Below are 20,120 nucleotides of genomic sequence, written 5' to 3' on the forward strand. Positions count from 1 at the left end.
CAACTTCAAAGACAGGCGATACCTCAGAGTAAAATGATGGGAAAATTTTCCAATCAAATGGGCTGAAGAAACAAGCTGGTGTAGCAATCCTAATATCTAACAAATTAGACTTTAAACTAAAATCAATCAAAAGAGATGAAGAAGGGCATTTCATACTCATCACAGGAAAAGTCCATCAAGATGAAGTCTCAATCCTGAACATCTATGCCCCAAATACGAAGGCACCCACATTTGTGAAAGAAACATTACTAAAGCTCAAACCACACATAAAACCACACACACTTATAGTAGGAGACTTCAACACCCCCTTTACGCCACGAGACAGGACCACCAGACAGAAACTTAACAAAGAAACAAAGGATCTGAAAGAAGTTATGACCCAACTGGGGTTAACGGATATCTATAGAGCATTCCATCCAAATTCAAAAAATATACCTTCTTCTCAGTGCCACATGGCACCTTCTCTAAAATTGACCACATAGTAGGCAACAAAGCAAACCTCCATAGTTACAAAAGAATTGAAATAAACCCCTGTATCTTATCAAATCACCATGCATTAAAACTAGAATTCAGCAACAATACGAATGGCAGAAAACCTGCATACTCTTGGAAAATGAATAACACCCAATTGCACCATTCCTGGGTTGAGGAAGAAATAAAAAAACAAATTAAAGACTTCCTAGAATCTAATGAGAATGCAGACACAACATACCCAAACTTATGGGACACTCTGAAAGCAGTGCTAACAGGGAAGTTCATAGCACTAAGTACCCACATGTAGAAACTGGAGAAAAGTCACATTAGAGAATTGACAGAACAACTGAAAGTATTAGAGCAAAAAGAAGCAAACTCATCAATGAGGAGTAGACGCCAGGAAATAAACAACCTGAGAGCTGAAATCAATAAAGTAGAAACTAGGAAAACAGTACAAAGAATCGATGAAACAAAGAGTTGGTTCTTGAGAAGATAAACAAGATAGACAAACCTCTAGCCAAACTAACCAAAAGAAAGAGAGAGAGCATGCTAATTAACAAAATCAGAAACGAAAAGGGGGATATAACAATGGACACTGAAGAAATCCAGAGAATCTTCAGGTCATACTTTGAAAACCTGTACTCCACAAAATTCGAAAATCTAATGGAAATGGACAGTTTTCTGGATAAATATCACTTACCAATATTAAACCAAGATCAGATAAACAGTTTAAATCAACCCATAACCCCTAATGAAATAGAAGCAGTCATCAAAAGCCTCCCAACCAAAAAAAGCCCAGGGCCAGATGGCTTCACTGCAGAATTCTACCAGAAATTCAAACAAGAGCTAATACCAGTACTCCTCAAACTGTTCCGCACAATAGAAGCAGATGGGATATTGCCAAACTCTTTCTACGAGGCTACAATCACTTTGATACCCAAGCCACACAAAGGTAAGACTAAGAAAGAGAACTACGGACCGATATCCCTCATGAACATCGATGCTAAAATACTCAATAAAATATTGGCGAACCGAATCCAAGAACATAGCAGAAAAATCATCCACCATGATCAAGTAGGCAGCATCCCAGGGATGCAAGGATGGTTCAACATACGAAAATCCATAAATGTAATCCACCATATAAACAAACTGAAAAAGAAAAACCACATGATCATCTCACTAGATGCTGAAAAAGCCTTTGACAAAATCCAACATCCCTTCATGATAAAGATCTTGGAGAGAAAAGGAATAACAGGAACATATCTAAACATGATAAACGCAATATACACCAAACCAATAGTCAACATCAAAATAAATGGAGAGAAACTCAAAGTGTTTCCTCTAAAATCAGGAACAAGACAAGGCTGTCCACTCTCTCCATATCTCTTCAATATTGTACTTGAAGTTCTAGCTAGAGCAATAAGACAAGAAAAGGGGATCAAAGGGATACAAATTGGAAAGGAAGAAGTCAAACTTTCACTATTTGCAGATGATATGATAGTCTACATTAGTGACCCGAAAAACTCTACCAGGAAACTCCTACAGCTGATAAACACCTTCAGCAAGGTAGCAGGATACAAAATTAACTCAAAAAAATCTGTAGCCCTACTATATACAGATGATAAACCCAATGAGAAAGAAATCATGGAAACATCACCTTTCACAATATCCACAAGCAACATAAAATATCTTGGGGTAACACTAACCAAAAAAGTGAAAGACTGTACAATAAGAACTTTGAGACTTTAAAGAAAGAAATTAAAGAAGATACCAGAAAATGGAAAGATCTCCCATGTTTTTGGAATGGCAGAATTAACATAGTAAAAATGGCAATCCTACCAAAAGCAATCCACAGATTCAATGCAATCCCCATCAAAATCCCAACACAGTTTTTCATAGACATTGAAAGAACAATACTCAACTTTATATGGAAAAATAAAAAACCCAGGATAGCCAAAAACAACTCTTTACAATAAAAGATCTTCTGGAGGCATCACCATCCCTGACTTCAAGCTCTACTATAGAACCATAGTTCTGAAAACAGCTTGGTATTGGCACAAGAATAGACAGATAGACCAATGGAATCGAATTGAAGACCCAGATGATGAATAAAGGTTGGAGCGTGCACCAAAAGATGAACTGTAACCCAGGATGGTAAAGTCTCTTTATTCAAGAAAAAACCAGGGCAAAATGCAGGCCAGAGCGAGGTTACAGGAGCCCAGCAAGCGCGGCCAGAAAAGGGGCTAGGGTCCCCCCGTGCATCCCTTAAGAAGCTCCCTTAAGTCACCTCGGCTTTCCTTCACCATGCCCTTATGGGTGAGTCCCGGGTCCACCTGACACCTGTCCCAGGACTATTGGGCAGGGCTAGGGTGTCTCCCTACAATTCCCCTTTTAGTCTAAAAGAGGATTAAAACTTAATGGTGTAAAATATCCAAAACTAACAATCATAAAGGTGAAATATAAGAAGATACAATAATCTGCTATGGCACATCCTATGTCTATTGCAGCTAAGTCTTAAGGTCATGTGGAAAAGTTGTCTAACTTGAACACCTCCTTCCAATCCTAACTCTAAACAATAAGAAGGTCATTCTTAACTAGACTTACACTATCCTAATAAACAATAATGGGGAACGGGAGAGTAGCATCTTCTAGGTTACTTCCTGCTGAAATGGAATGATGATAGTCATGTGGGGGCCCTGTGGGAAAAAAAATGCTAGTACAGGGAAAGTCTCTAATGAGTTATGTCTAGTCCATGTCAGATGAGATTTGTTTGATTGAAGATCTACGTTGAAATCCTCAACTTGATTGAAGTCATTACTCGAGGTACTGGTTGGAGTGTCAGTCGAAACGGAGTGAGTTGAATCCAGTGCAGTTGGGGAGGTGTAGTCCAATTCTTTTTCCGGAGCATGCAGGGATTGCTGTCAGGCTGGTTCTTGTTGGCTGTATGGAACTCAAACATGAGTTTGAGTTCGCTTGTTGATGTATGTGTACTGGGAAAGGCAATCCTTGAAGAACAACAATTATGAGAGGGTGTAGGCCTTGAAAGAAAGAGCCAAGAAAAGACAAAGATAGTCCTCTTATTCTTCATTTATTCTGTATTACAGCAATTGGCTTCTTGATATAACACAGAAACTTTTAAATGTTGTTAAATAACATGCTTGGATTTTAGAGTAGGAAAGCCAAATTCAACTCTAAATCCAGCATCGATTTTAATTGAATAGGGACTAGGAAATGAAGAGACATAGAGTTATTTGAGAGACAGCTGTAAATTTTACCGTATGGCACATTCCTTTTGTTCGATGGTTATAGCTACGTTCTTTCCTTAAGTATCCACAAATGTAGTGTCCTTTGACTTCTAGAGTAGGGTTCCTCAGTAAATACCTGTCAGTCATCCATGTTGAGAGGGTTGTCTTCCTCAACTCGAATCTTGATCAATTTTGATGGCATCCAAAGATTTTCTTCTCCTGTGGAGACAAATGCAAAACCCCGACCCCAACGTAACACATGTCCAGGTTTCCATACCGAGGTCAGCACATCTTTGAAATACACTGGTTGGTTCAGTTCAGCAGTTATTTCCGTAGTCCAGTGCCTTTCCACAGCTGTTTGTCCACTGTCATTGGCATTAAGAAAGTTTAGCGTTAATAAAGCATTATGCAATCTATGTTTGGGGGGTTTCAACTTACCAGCTTGCCTATAGAGCATCTCTTTAAGTGTCCTGTTAGACCTTTCAACGACTGCTTGTCCTGTAGGGTTGTGTGGTATACCTGTGACATGCTTAATGTTATAATATTTGAAGAACTGTTCCATTTTTGTGGAGACATATGCTGGAGCATTGTCAGTTTTTATCTGCGCCGGTATGCCCATAACTGCCATCACCTCCAGTAGGTGTGTAATAACGGAATCAGCTTTTTCAGAGTTGAGAGCAGTAGCCCATTGGAAACCTGAGAATGTGTCAATGGTATGATGCACATATTTCAAATTTCCAAATTCTGTAAAGTGAAAGACATCCATTTGCCAGATCTCATTCCTCCGAAGGCCTTTAGGATTACATCCTGCTGGCAGTGGAGTTTGGTTATAAAAGGAACAAGTAGGACAGTTTCTCACTATCTCCTTGCTTTGTTGCCAAGTGATGGAGAAGTCCTTCTTTAAACCCTTGCTATTTACATGATGCTTTTTATAAAATTCTTAGGCTTCTAGCACAGTGCCAATCAATAAACGATCGATCTGGTCATTGCCTTGTGCCAGTGGGCCTGGCAGACCCGTGTGGGATCTGTTATGCATAATGTACAGTGGGTTATTTCTGTTTCTGATTGTTTCCTGTAACTGCAAGAACAACGAGGTTAGTTCAGTATTATCAGGGACAAATTCTGCAGTCTCTATGTGCAAGACAACTCTCTCTGCATATTGGGAATCAGTAACTATATTAAGAGGTTCCGTAAAATCCATAAGCACCATAAGAATTGCATATAATTCTGCTTTCTGTACAGATGTATATGGACTTTGAACTACTTTACTTACCTCACCTGTGCTTTATAACCAGCCTTAACTGTTTTGTTAGCATCAGTGTAGAAAGTAAGAACTCCAGAAATGGGAGTTTGTCTTACAATGTGTGGAAGAATCCAAACTGTCTTTTTTATTAATTTAATTCTGTCGGTTTGGTGATAGTTGTTACTAATTGTTCCCAAAAAGTCAGTGAGAGCTATCTGCCAATATTCATTATCCTTCCTTAAGGAGGAAATTTCATCATTAGTTAAAGGTACTATAATCTCTGCTGGGTCTTTCCCAGTCAACTGACGAAGTCTTAATTTGCCCTTTAAAATCAAATCAGAAATCTTTTCTATATACGTCTTTAACTTTTTGTTCTGCTTATGTGGCAGGAATATCCATTCCAATATAGTGTCTTCCCTCTGCATCAGAATCCCAGAAGGGTATTCTCTGGATGGCAAGATAACCAGAATGCAGTCTAGATCAAGGTTTATCCGATCTACATGTGCATCCAATATTCTGTTTTCTACCCATTGTAGCTATTTTTCTGCCTCAGCAGATATTATTCGTGGACTGTTTAAGTCCTTATCACCTTTTAGTGCCATTTTTAAATGCTTTAAGTCATGTCCTTCCACACCAATAATCGTCTGTAATTGAGAAATTTCTCCTAGTAGCTTCTGAAGACTGTTAAGAGTTTGATAACGGTCCCTTCTAATTTGTACCTTTTGAGGTCTGATTCTTTGTAAGTCTATCTTATATCCTAAATAGTTAATAGAATCTCCTCTTTGTATCTTTTCTGGGGCAATTTGTAAACCCCATCTAGGCAGAACCTCCTTCACCATTTTAAACATACGTTCCAAAGTTTCCTCACTAGAATCTGCTAAAAGAATATCATCCATATAATGATAAACAAGAGATTGTGGAAATTTTTTTACGAATTATTTCCAAAGGTTGTTGTACAAATTGTTGACACAAGGTGGGGCTATTTAGCATCCCCTGAAATAAAACCTTCCATTGGTATCTCCAAACTGGCTGTGATTTTTTAAGAGTTGGCACTTTAAATGCAAACTTCTCTCTATCGCTTTCTTGTAATGGTATAGTGAAAAAGCAGTCTTTCAGGTCAATTACTATGATCGGCCATCCTTTAGGTATTAAGGAAGGCAATGGCATTCCAGGCTGCAGAGCGCCCATAGGCTGAATTACCATATTTATGGCTCTCAGGTCTGTCAGCATTCTCTAGTCTGATTTCTTCTTGATGACAAATACAGGAGAATTCCAAGGGCTGGTAGATTGCTCTATGTGACCAGCCTCTAGCTGTTCCTATACTAACTTTTCTAGAGCCTCAAGCTTTTCAGACGTCAAAGGCCATTGCCCTGTCCAGACCGGTTCGTCTGTAAGCCATTTCAATGGCAGGGCCTTTGGTTCCTCTGAAGGCCTGTCATTTGTATTAGTGTCTGTACAGCCTGGATAGTTGGTAACCATTTTCCATGGCATCTTACCCGATCCTTTCTACTATCCAGTGATTGTCTAGAATTCGTATCTGACACTGGAGGGATGTTAATTTGAGTATTCCATTGCTGTAATAAATCACGACCCCATAAATTTATAGCAATATCTGCTACGTAAGGTTTCAGTATTCCTTTTTGTACTTCCGGTCCAATACAGACCACCGAGTTAACACTCCGTCGAACTCTAGATAGAGTTCCAATACCTAAAAATTGTACATTTGCCTCTTTAAGCGGCCATTTTTTAGGCCAACTTTTCTGAGCGATAATAGTTACGTCAGCTCCAGTGTCCACTAAGCCAGAAATAACTTTATTATTAATTTTAACTTTCAACTGAGGCCTTTTATCATTAATAGAAGCTTGCCAAAATATGTGTTTCTCATTTTCACGAGTCACATGTGATTCTTTGTCACTATTCAAACTACCCTCTAGAGAAGTGTCATTTTCCACCATAGGCAAGGAACTATCTATTCGTCCTGCGAGAGATTGTCTTCCACTGTTACTGGGAATGATCGAACTGTTCTCGGGGCAGGGGTATGCTGGAGGCCCCCTTCAGAGTTTCCCGACGTCAATAGGTTCCCCTGCAAATCCCTAGTTGATCTGCATTCGTTAGTCCAGTGTTTGCCCTTACCACATCTCCTACATAACCCAGAGGGCAATGACCTGTCACGTGGGGAATCATTAGAATTTCTCTGTCTAAAATTTCTCCTTATATGTCCTATTTTACCACAGCTGAAACATCTATTCTCCTGACGCCTCTGTGGACTCCTGGAGCATGCTCTTCCTATGTGAGGCTCTGGTTCATGGTGCCAATGAGCACTGGACTCTCGGTACCTGTGTGAGCCCCTGTAAGGTGCTCTTCCTTCCCAAGTCCTTCTGTTGCTATCTTTTCAAATCTCCTGTTGTCTATTGAAACCTCTTGGGACAGCTTCTTCTGCCCAGATTCCAGCATCTTGTATGATACAGTCAACATGGGCAGTATGCAGAACCCATTCTTCTAGTGGAGCTGATCTGATCTTTAGAGGCAAAAGTATTCTTTTGCACATTGGGTTGGCACTGTCATAAGCTAAACTATACACAATTGGATGTCTTATTGTTGGATCTGTTACCTGTTTGTCTACTGCTCTGGTCAATCTGTCTAAGAAGTCTTTAAATGGTTCTGTTTGTCCCTGTTCTATTTCCGCATAAGCTTCTAGTTGTTCTCCTGATTCACGAACCTTGTCCCATGCATTTAGTGCTGCTGTCCTGCATAGGGACAGCATATGGTCATCATATTCAGCCTGAATCTGTGGGTCAGCATAAAAACCTTCTCCTAGGATTTTTTGGAGGGGTGCATCAACTCCGTCCCTGGGGGCTTGCCGTTCTAGGAGTCTGCCTTCCTCCCTGAATAACACCCTCCATTCAATTAGGCAAGAATTCTCAAGGATAGCTGATGCCAATCCTACCCAATCTGCGGGCGTCACCCTGTTAAAGGTGCCCATGAATGCAACAGCTGTTTTACATATGGGCTATGAAGACCATACAAGAAAACCGATTCTTTAATGTGCCTAAGATCCTTTAATTGGGTTTGTTGCCACGTATATGCTGCCTGCCCCTGGGAGTGTTTTTTAGATGGTTGCTTGTCCACCACCATGGCTGGGTAGACTAAAGGTGTGTGTGTAACCGCTTTAGGGTGATTGAAATACCTTCTCAAATTGTGCATCTCGGATCGGAGTGAGTCAGTGTCTCCTTGTTCAAGATATGTCAGCCTGGTCAGAATTTCCTCATGAGAGGCTTTAATCTCATCCACCATAAAAGATTCAAGGTGTGATGCGGAATCCACAATTTGCTTCAACAATTCTCCTGTAAGATTTTCTGGACGGGTAAATACGTTCATCCCTAGCTAGCATTCGGGTGGCCTGGAAATAGCCATCCAGAGATTGAAATTTAGAATCAAGGTTGCGATTCATCTGGGCCATGAACTCGGTAGACATTTCCAGTTTGGTAACCTTGGTCTGTAACTCCTCCTGTAATCTTTGAAGCTCAGTTCTAAGTTCATTATAGTCCCTCTCACATTTCCCAGCCATTGATTTAGTGGCATTATCTAATTGTTGAAGCCTATTCTGGGTATCTTACACCTTAGTAACAAAGGAATAGGAGAGAGAGCCTAGCTGAGTTTCTAAGCAGCTGCATGCTGTCTCCAATGATTCACGGTCTGCTGCCTGCCTAGCCATTAAGGCACCATGGTCTGTAGCCCGTTTAGTTTGGTAGCATCCCTAAACTAGATTTCAGTTCCTCATGGTCTGTAGTCTGTTTGATCTGTAAGGTCTGAATAAGTTCCTGAATCTCATCACGGTCCTTTGCCTGATCAGCCTGTAAAGACTCTAAGATGGAGCATCTGTCTATTTTTATGTTGTTATAAATGTGCTGCACTTCAGCTTGAGTAGTAGACAGATCTGCCTGCATCATATAGAACATTGAACGAAGCCCATCATCCAGTTTTTGTTCTAACAGCTCAAGAAGCAATGAATAGGTAAATTTTGATTCATTTAGAAGCTGGCTATGGAAGGCTTGTATGTCCTGCAAGTGGGTGGAGAAATCAGACTTCCTTCTGTTCCTGAGGAACAACGACACGTGAATCAATAAAGTCACAGCTAACAAGACATACAAGCCAATATTTTGCAAGTCAGCTTGCTCCTCCAGCAGTGAATGCATATAAGCACAAGATATGTTATACTTGTCTAACTGCAAAGGAAATGCAGCCATATTTATTGGTAATTCCATTTCCGGGAGCAGTAACCACGTCTGGCCAGCAGGTGGCACAGCCGCATCTATCTAGAGTAGGATCGGACAGAAAAATTGCTTTTGCCGCTAAGGAAATCTTTAGAACATACCTGGCGGGTATTTGTGTCAGGCAGGTGGCTGTGCCCACAGCCAGAGTTGAAAAGCTTACCCTGCCAGGGTCTGGCCCAGCAGACGGCGGCCACAGGTGTAGACAGGCAGGCGGGAACAGGGGAATGGTAGCAGCATGAAGCGGGTGCTTTCCCTGTGGATGAAAGCTGAAAACCCTCTGCTGTACGAGCAGGCAGCTCCTGCATTCAGGCCCTAAGTGCACACAGGTAGCTAAAGTGAGTGCGCAGGAGAACTCTCCAGGCGGCCAGGGAGCCGGGCAAAGCTGGGGCCCATCTCCTGCAGGCTGGCAGGCTGGCAGGCTGGCAGGTAGGCGGGACTCACCCCAGTGGTGTGGAAATACCACGGCGGGAGTCAGAGGTCCGAGCTGCGCTGGGTGGAGAGGCGCCGGTGGCTGCACGGTGGGAGCGCAAATGGTGGCTTCAGCTGTGCCCCCGCTCACCGGCGCTCTGGAAGGACCAATGCTGGCTGCACGGGTGATTCAGGCGGGTGGCCTCGGGGGAGGGAGAGGCTGTATGGGTAACTCACTGTGGAGATGCTGCGGCAGGGTGCCCCCTGCCGCTGCTGGGTGCCCAGTGGGCTCTTCCCAGGTCGCAGGGTCATTGGGCGCCAACTGATAGAGGGCTGATTTCCAAAATATACAAGGAGCTCAAGAAGCTAGCCACCAAAACACCAAACAATGAAATTAAAAAGTGGGGTGCAGAACTAAATAGAGAATTCTCAACAGAGGAATCTGAAATGGCTGAAAGACACTTAAGAAAGTGCTCAAAATCCTTGGCCATCAGAGAAATGCAACTCAAAACAACTCTGAGATACCACCTCACGCCTGTCAGAATGGCTAAAATAAAAAATACCAATGACCTATGCTGGAGAGGATGCTGAGAAGAAGGAACACTCCTCCATTGCTGGTGGGAGTGTGAACTTGTAAGACCACTCTGGAAATCAGTATGGAGGTTGCTCAGAAAAATGGGAATCAGTCTACCTCAAGATCCAGCCATTCCTCTCTTGTGTATATACCCAAATAATGCACATTCATACAACAAGGACATATGTTCAATCATGTTCATAGCAGCATTATTTGTAATAGCCAGAACCTAGAAGCAACCTAGATGCCCCTCAACTGAAGAATGGAAAGAGAAAATGTGGTACATTTATACAATGGAGTACTATTCAGGAGAAAAAATGGAATCTTGAAATTCGCAGGCAAATGGATGGAACTAGAAGAAACCATTCTGAGTGAGGTAACCCAATCACAAAAAGACAAACATGGTATGTACTCACTCATATATGAATTTTAGACATAGAGCAAAGGTTTACCAGCCTATAATCCTCTTCACCAAAGAAACTAGGAATCATGAATGACTCTAAGGGATAAATAGACCCCAGGAATGGGAAGTGGCATGAACTCCTGAGCTAATTGGGAGCATGAGGGTAGGGGAGAGGGAGCTGCCACAATAAGAGCAGGAGAAGAGGAGTAGAGGAGAGGAAATGGAGGAGCAGAGATATTGAGTCGGGGGAAAAATAGAGGAGAGAGAGCAGGGTGAGAGATACCATACTAGAGGGAGCCACTATAGGTTCGAGAAGAGATCTGGAACTAGGGAGATCTCCAGAGACCTACAAGGATGACACGATCTGACAGTCTGGGCAGTGGAGGAGAGGATAACCTAAAAGCCCCTCCCCTAAAATGAGATTGATGACTACTCTCTATGCTATCCTAGAGCCCTCATCCAGTGTCTGATGGAAGCAGAGACAGACATCCACAGAAATACACTGAGCTGAAATCTGGAACCTACTTGAAGAGAGGGAGGAATGAAGATCGAAGGGGTCTGTACCAGGTTGAAGAAACCCACAGGAACAGTTGGCCTGAACAAGGGAAAGCATATCGACCCCAGATGCTATCTGGGAGGCTAGTACAAGACTGATCCAGCCCCCTGAACATGGATGTCAATAAGGAGGCCTCTGCACTCCAGGGAGCCTCTGGAAGTGGATTAACATTTTTCCCTGGTATAAGAAGGGACTTTGAGAGCCCATCCCATGTGAAGGGATACACTCTGGTCTGAACACATGGGGAAGGGCCCAGGCCCAGCACAGAAATATTTGGTGGACTTTGCAGAGCCCCTGTTGAGGGCCCTACCCTGCCTGTGGAGTGGTGGGTGGATGGGGTGGGGGTAGGTTGGAGATGGGGAGAAGGGACGAGGGTGAGGGGAGGGAGAGGGAGAAGGGACTTACATGTTAAACAAGCCTGTTCCCTAACTTGAATTAATAAAAAAAAGAAATGTATACATATATGCAACAATGATAGTTAAAGGTGAGGTGATGATCTTGGTGGGGAGAGTAGAGGTTATGGGAAGAGTTGGAGGAGGTAATAAAGAGGGAGTGATGTAGATTCATATTTATATATGAAGTTTTCAAAAAATATATTTTATAACTTGGTCTTTTATATATACATTCTACCTGGATGATAACCACAACTAAAACAAAAACAATCTAATTAACATCACATACAAATGTTACCGCACTTAAATTCCCCATTTTGTTTAATCAACCCAAGTCTAAGAAAATTGATGAATAAAGAACTTGCCTACAGAACTGTGATCCTAAGCATGTTAGTACCCTACTCAGAGACTTCATTCCCATCCCCACCCTGACCACCAGCTGGAGGGGAGGACAAGTGAAAACCAGAGTTGGCTTGGGCATATGGAAATGAGGTTATACATTAGAGGATTCAGTAAAACATGTCCCATTTTTTAGTTATGCTGTGCAAGCATATTTGAGGAAGAGGAGCCCTGTGTGTTTATCCTGGTTTGGGTATAAACGTTCGTGCTTTTTTTTTTTTTTTTACATTGTTACCATAATGCACCTTTAATTTTGTCAGGAAATGGTATCTCAAGCCTCTACTTACCTGTTTGAAGCCAGCAAAGGAAGATTTTATTTCAGGGATGTAAGGATTTTAGTCCCGATGACCTGGAAGTCAAAACCCGAGTACCTAACGCCAAAACGGGAATCATATGACAAAGTAGGTGACACATCCAGACCCTAAACTGTTTCTTGTGCCTTTTCCAAATGGATACTTACAAGGTTTGATGTTAAAATCATTAAGTTAGCAATTAGTGATATAACTCCTCTTTTGCTGTTTGTGTATGTGTGTATGCATGTGTGGACTGTGTTTGTATATGGGTCCACATGTGTGTGCATGTGTGTGTGAATGTACACCTGCCTTGTGTGTGTAGTGTGTGTGCTTGTGTGTGTGGTGTGTGTGCAAGTATGTGTGTAGTGTATATTCTTGTGTGTGTATAAGTCTGTGTGTATATGTAGTGTGTGGGGGGGGGAGTGTACTGTGTAGTGTGCTTGTGCAGGTATATACTGGTCTGTGCATGTGTGGGTATGTGGTATATGTGTGTATGGTGTGTGTATAGTATGTATGCATGCCTGTGCCTGTGTATGTAGTGTTTGTGCCAGTGTTGCAGTGGTGTGTGTGTGTGTGTGTGTGTGTGTGTGTGTGTGTGTGTTTGTGTTTAGTGTGGGTATGTGTTGGAACATCCTCATTTAGGAATCAAAGGTCAATACTTGGTTTCTTCTTCTATTGGCTTTCGATCTTTGATTTTTTTGAGACAGGGTGTGTTACTGAATCTGAGAGACATCAATTTGGCTAGACCACCTGGAGAACAATCTCCAGTAGTCTGCTTATCATTGCAAGCTCGCTAGTGGGGTTACAGACATAGGTCACAATTTCCAGTTGTTATGTGGGTGTTAGGACTGGAACTCCAGTCCTTGTGGATAAACAAAAAGCACTTAATCCACTCAACTCCAGCTTTCGCCAGTTTAGATAAGACAGTCTTGTTTGTAAAATCTCTTGTTTCTAGCACCCTTGGGATATAACTGGGTTTGTTCTTCTGCATCTTAGGCAGACATCATAGTTGCTGAAACTTACCTGAAATATGGAGATGATCCCTACACACTTCACTATGGACAGTGTGGAGACAGAGGACAGTACATACATTATACCCCAAACTCCTGACTGATAATTTGCCTATGTATGGACCTCCAGGTAGAAGTATCTGTTTTATACTTCTTATTTCCTCTGGGGAAAAGCAAACCACAAGTATTAGTATGGATTTCTAAGACTTTAAGAAACATAAACATTAAGTAATACATTTGTTTGAAAATACGATAGTTATAATCCACCTATTTGTGCATCCAAACATAAATATAATGGGTCACTTATTGTAACTTGAATTTGGGGTTATTAAATATTATGAATGTGTAGAGTTTGTAAAAATTTCATTTTTGGAAATTGACAAAATGAATGAAAATAAAAGGAAACGGTTCAAATATTTTAGCTACAGTTTTATAGATGACAATCTTCTCTCTCAGGCAGAGTCTTCGTCCATGAGTGGGCACACCTCCGATGGGGAGTATTTGATGAGTATAACACAGACCGGCCCTTCTACATGTCCAGAAAGAACACTGTTAAGGCAACAAGGTATCAGAGTGTGAACTAACTGAATCTACACCTTATTGCCTATGGCTTCATCTCTCTGTTCTGGGCAAGACAGAGCACAGTGTTCAGGCGGCCCAACACATAGTCAGGCTGCACCATTATGTGTTACTGCATGTCTGAATACTTCTTGTGTCACCATCTTGGGATGGAGAGTCAGGTTCTGGGAACTATTGCAGTACTCACGGGAATTTTACAAACATTATCTATTGGTAGCAGATAAATGAAATAGGTAAACCCACAGACATTAACAAACTGCAACTCAAGCCTACATAGGTTATCAATATTATTTTGCACTTTTATTTTTTCACATGTATTTTCTACTACAATTTTCTGTGCAGAAAGAAGATATGTGATGTTGGTTTCTGCTCCTCCTTTACATTCTCTAACAACCCATTTCTATCTCCATTCTATGCATTTTTTATTCTTCATGTTTCAAAACATTTTATGGTCCAACTGCTTCATTGAAACCAATTACGTTGCTAGAGGGTCTTGTGATGACTACAGTTTACTTCTAAGTTAGTGAAAAATCATATTTCTCATGAAGATGAGTAAGTTGGTTTTCTTAAGAAATGTAATTTGGGGTAAATGTAGCCCAGAACTCTATGTATAAACTTGTAAAGTGTTTAAGCCTTCAAACTGAAAGTAACAAACACTTAAATATTTCTATTAAGTCTTGAGAAAAATAGAAGTGGATGACAGGAGGCAATGAGTGTTTGGAAGAAAGTCTATCAGATGAAGTGTGTTCTAGAAGTCACCTGCCCTGTCCTCTTTGTGGTTTGTGGTCTGCAGAGCTGCCTGGAGCCATGCACACAGGCTGAAACACACTCAATGCCCCTCCTGCTCCCACTTTCCCACTACAAAATTATCTCTAGAGCTTTCCTCTCCTCTCAGGTGAAGTTTGGTGGGGAATGCTGGGAAAGGAGCCCAGGAAGCTTGTGCTGGCCTCTCTCACAAAAGCATCAACCAGCCCTGATTGTGCAAGAATTTTTTTCTCTCAATGAAAATTTAAGACCCTTGAGGACATTGTCTTCTTTTAATCTCCTCATATTGAGCCTAACATAAAGTCAAAACTAAACAAAGAATTATCAAACAATAAATGCTTTGTAAACTAAGAAATAATCAGTGAGTCTCCTTATGAACAATCACTAAAAGGACTGTATCACTGAAGTCCAATAGCAAACGAGAAACTGTGAGTGCCATCATATGTCAGCACAGCTTTAAGGCTCACCCTGAATCTCACTCTCTTAAAAGACATTATCTGCCAGTCATCTCCATTATCCTTGAAATAAAACTAACCTATGGAAGTGAAGTAATAGCACAAAGTTTAAAAAGGAAGACATTCTTCCTATAGCTAAAAACTCTCTAGAATCTGGAACCCTTTTGTTGGTGGTGGTGTTTGTTGCTTTGTTTTGTTTTCTGTACTGCTGCCTCTTGCCTGCCCTAACTGGGATAAATATCTTTATTGTGGAGTCCAAATGGTTGAGTTCATTACTTGTACTTTTTCCTTTAATGAAGATCAAAATATAAAGTGAAGCATACAACAAACTCACAGCCATGTATATCATGCCTGGAAATTTAAGGGAAGTTTAAGCAAAATTTTGACACCTCACTCCACAAAAAAAAAACAAATCTTCTATAAATCTTAGTCCATTTATCTGTATTTGTCTCTTTTTTTAGTTCATTTAATCCTACAGTAGTATTATACTATAGGAATTACTGTCTTTTTAACTCAAATGAAAAAGAAAATAGATTTCTTGATCATATTAGTAAGAAATGAATGCTTTAGAAATATGACCTAAACATGATACTCTTGGTGAGGAATCTGGCTCACACTATGAAGCACTTACAATACAAATATGAGAAATTAAGAATGATCCCCAGAAGTCACACAAAAATGCTGGCATGGTGGTGCATGTTTGTAATCTCAGCCCTGGAGAGAGAGAGAAAGGAAGACTCCTGGGGCTTGCTGTCCAGTCAGCCCAGCCTCATTGGTGAGGTCCAGGGCAAGGAAAGACTCCTCAAAGGAGGAGAATGGAATTCCTGAAGATAAGTCCTCTGACCTCCACATGTCCACATCCATACACATACACAATGAATACACAAGCCAAACACACACTAACATTAAAAAGCACAATACATGGTAAAGATGGGTAAAGACCTGGATCTACTCTTGTCAAAATGGAGTTCTTGGTAGGCAATGACCAGTAAAAGTTGCCACTGAGAGAGATTTTTAGTGTGTTGATTTGCCTAGTTTTGACTTTCAATACTGAAAAACACAGGAAGTTTAGAGTGGGGATGAGGAAGTAGCCACTGGCAGAGGGCTGGCCTGGTGTGCACACGCCTGCTCTCCATACCCAGAACCACCGCAATAATCTGATCTTTCTGTCATAGATGCTCCACTGGCATTACTGGGAGAAATGTGGTCCATGATCGTCAGAGAGGCAGCACCGTGATAAGGCCATGCCGACGTGACTCAACTACAGGGCTCTATGAATCCAAATGTACATTTATCCCAGACAAATCTCAGTCTGCCAGGGACTCCATAATGTTCATGCAAAATCTCAATTTATTTTTATTTTCTGGAAAAGAAAAAGAATCTTTGATGGGAGATTAACTATGGAAGCTGGCTTTCCACTGATGGTATGTGTAAAAACAGAGGGGAAAAAAATTACTCTTAGGACTGATTTCAGGTCATTTTCTCCAGGCCATGTCATGATGTGTCTGTGAATTGTCCTGCTCTTTTTATGAACCTGTGTTTCCTTCATATGTAGCAGGGTACCACATGATACCACCATGGAGTATCTCTCCCTTCATTTACATTTGTTGATCTTGTGTCTAAAGTAACAACTTTGTTTTTAATTCTTCCCTGGATATTATTCAAGTTACTCTTTTAATCTATAATGGAGCTTTCAACATTCTCAAATTTGCATTTGGATCTCACTAAGGCTTGCCAAATAATTATAAAATATTGATATTATAAAATTATATGCACAGTAATGTCTCCACAGAAAAGATATAATAACAAAATGTTGACTGAGCTACTGTTTGACCTAAAATATCTTTAAACATGTAGTCTCATGAGTGACAACAGGTGTTGGGAATCAGATGATCTCTCTAGAAAAACCTTTTTTTACACTTTAAGCTGTCATTGAGGGAAAATTGATAAATCAGTGATTTATTCCTCTTGTCTATTTTTAACATTTTTTTAATTGTGTGTCTATCTGTCTTTGTGTGTCTGTGTATCTGTGTATGTGTTCATGGTGTGTATGATTGCTGGAGCCTGCAGAGGTCAGAGTCATCCAGTTCCCTGGTGCTAGAGTTACAGAAAGTTAGCTGTGAACCACCACAGGGGTGCTGGGAACCGAACCCAAGTCCTCTAAAAGAGCAGTATGTGCCCTTACGCTGAGCCATCCTGTCAGCCCCTTGTATTCTCTTCTTTAATTGAAAACTAAAATATACTATCTGCATTGTTATTGTTGTTGGTTTATAAGGGCTATACACACAACATTCTAACAATGCTTGACAGAAAGTGGACAAAACATTAACAGATTTTTAAAAAGAAAATTCATAATATAGTTGGAAAACATATTTTCCTGGCTGTTTCTAAGAATTAGCCCATCTTTCTCTTTCCTGGTTTTAATTGATAAAAATAACTAATTTCAACAGACACATAATAAAATTTAGGATAAGGTGCGATATCCCCATAGATGTATATAATGTATTATTATCATCTGGAACTAACTGTCACATTCATCACCTCAAACACTCACTTTCTGAGATGCAAATATTTAAATTCCCCATGTCTCTTTATTTTGGAACTCAGAATTATGGTAACTGCAATCACCCACAGTATACACTGGCCCCCTATAGAACGCTAGAACTCAATCCTGCTCTCTAGTGGGAGTTTATACCTATTAACCCTCTCTCGTCTCCCTTTCCACTCCACTGCACAGCTGTAGGGAGCCCCTATTGAATTCTACTTCTATTAGATCAACTTTTCTTAGACTCAACGTATGAGTAAAATGTTTGATTTCCTATGCCTAGCTTATTTCAGTTAGCACAATGTCCACAAGGATCTTCAATGGTGAGATATATAATAGAAACAAAAGACCTAGGCTGACACGAATGAGGAATGGGACTGAGACAAGAAACGGGCAAGCAAAAGGCTTCATTCAAAGACAATGTGTGTGGTACAAGGAAGAGGGGCTTGGTGTGATGATCGTCCACTCCCACCTGGAAATGATACAAAGCACTGTTTGGTTTGTATTCATTTTTCATCCAATCCAATATTACCCCATTTGGGAGATTTGAATCCAACCATGTCAGAAACAAGGCAAGCTCTTACAATGAAAATATGAGATATTTAGTTGTATCCAGCTAGTTCTCCCTCTGAGCTTACATCTGCAGACATGTAACAAAATGTCTGTTAAAAACCATTTCTGAGAGCTTATTGTAGGATGTTTCCTTCTGGACACTGTGTTACCTTATGACTTGACCTTCTTTTGCCAGGTTTTCAAAACCTGAAGGATTTACAAAGTTTATAGTAATAAAACATTCACTGGCAAAATAATTGGATGCAATTCATCACTCAGAGCAAGAACTGTATTTCCTAAATTTCTCCCTGCGCTTTTATTAATTTTTCAGGCATACTGCCTTTACATGTCAGAATCCATCAGCACTGATAATGAGCTAGGTTGTGAGTGTCTCTCCACAAGTTTCAGGGCCCATTTGAAAATGTGGAGCATGGACAATAAGAGACAGCCATTTCTCCTGTACCATTTTCCGGGACCGTTAGGAAGTAGCCCAAACCTTTCTTCTTAAACCTAATTCAAGATGTGAGATGCTCAAAAGACTAGAAGAGAAAGCTGGAAGCTAATTCAAGGAGCTGTGTGAGCTGCCATCATGCTTCCCCTACACAATTCAACTGTGCCAAAGAACCTCCCAAAACCCCGAGCTGTCCATCAGCTTCACCCCGCCTCCTCTGGGGTCTGAGAAATGGATGTCCAAACATCTGATTGTGAAGTGAATCTTGTCAGGAGACAAATCCTGTTCAGGATGCATGAGACAGCTAACTTCATAATGGAAAAGAAGGATGTCCCTATGAGTATCATGTTTGAATTGATGTTTTTCAGGTGGTTGAATTTTGTACAGAAAAAAACGCACAATACAGAAGCCCCAAATCTACAAAACAAAATATGTAATCGCAGAAGCACATGGGACGTAACCAAGGAGTCTTCTGATTTTCATAATGCCTCTCCCATGACAGGAAGAGAAGCTCTGCCTCCACCTACGTTTTCATTGCTCAAGGCCAAGCAGCAGGTAGTCTGCTTGGTGCTGGCTAAATCTGGAAGCATGGACACAGTAAGACACCTTTTACTGGATTTCTTAAATTAAATAATTAAGTTATATACACAACTATAACTTGTTCATAGTATACTTCTAACAAACTAGGATATACATGTTCAAATACACATATATATATATATATATATATATATATATATATATTCAAATAAATATCTCCCCAATGATTTTATCTAAATTAGTACCTAGAATAAGCTATAAAACAAATTATTGTTCATTAGAATATTGGTCATTTTTACTCCAAAACTTTCAGTTCTTTTTTGTTTGTGTTCATTTTGTTGTGTTTTGTTTTGTTTTTCAAGACAGGGCTTCTCTGTTGCTTTGGAGGCTGTCCTGGAACTAGCTCTTGTAGACAAGGCTGGTCTCGAACTCACAGAAATCTGCCTGCCCACATCCCAGTGCTGGAATTAAAGGTGTGGGCCACCACCACCTGGCTAATTTCAGTTCTTACTAGAAAGAAAATGCAACAAAAAGAAAAACCTACAATTTCATCATTCAATGTATCGCTCCAGTTTTATTATTACCATATTTGCTTTTCCTCTACAAAACTCTTATATTTTAGATATGTGGTAATCCAACTTTTATGAAATATACCATAAGCATTCCTCATATATAATGGTTTCATGAAAAAAATTGTGTGTAGGGTGTGTGTGTGTGTGTGTGTGTGTGTGTGTGTGTGTGTGTGTGTGTATGTGTTTGGCTGGTATTGAACCCAGAACTGTTTACATGCTAGGCAAACATTTTGACATTAAATAACTTTGGCGTTTTGCCTCTTTGTTTTTGAGACACAGTCATGCTATGGAGCCATAGGTGACCCGGTGTTCACTATGTCACCGAGACTGGTCTCAATCTTCTGTCAAGCAATCTGCCTCACTCCCCCAGGTGCTTGGATTGTAGGCATG

At 40.7% G+C, this 20,120-nt stretch overlaps 1 pseudogene; it reads left to right on the plus strand.

Annotated features, from left to right (window-relative positions):
• LOC100752576 overlaps positions 1 to 20,120 on the plus strand; it is a 33,357-nt pseudogene that overhangs the window by 1,240 nt on the left and 11,997 nt on the right.

This window comes from Cricetulus griseus (genome assembly GCF_003668045.3).
Source record: "Cricetulus griseus strain 17A/GY chromosome 1 unlocalized genomic scaffold, alternate assembly CriGri-PICRH-1.0 chr1_0, whole genome shotgun sequence".
Lineage (NCBI taxonomy): Eukaryota > Metazoa > Chordata > Mammalia > Rodentia > Cricetidae > Cricetulus > Cricetulus griseus.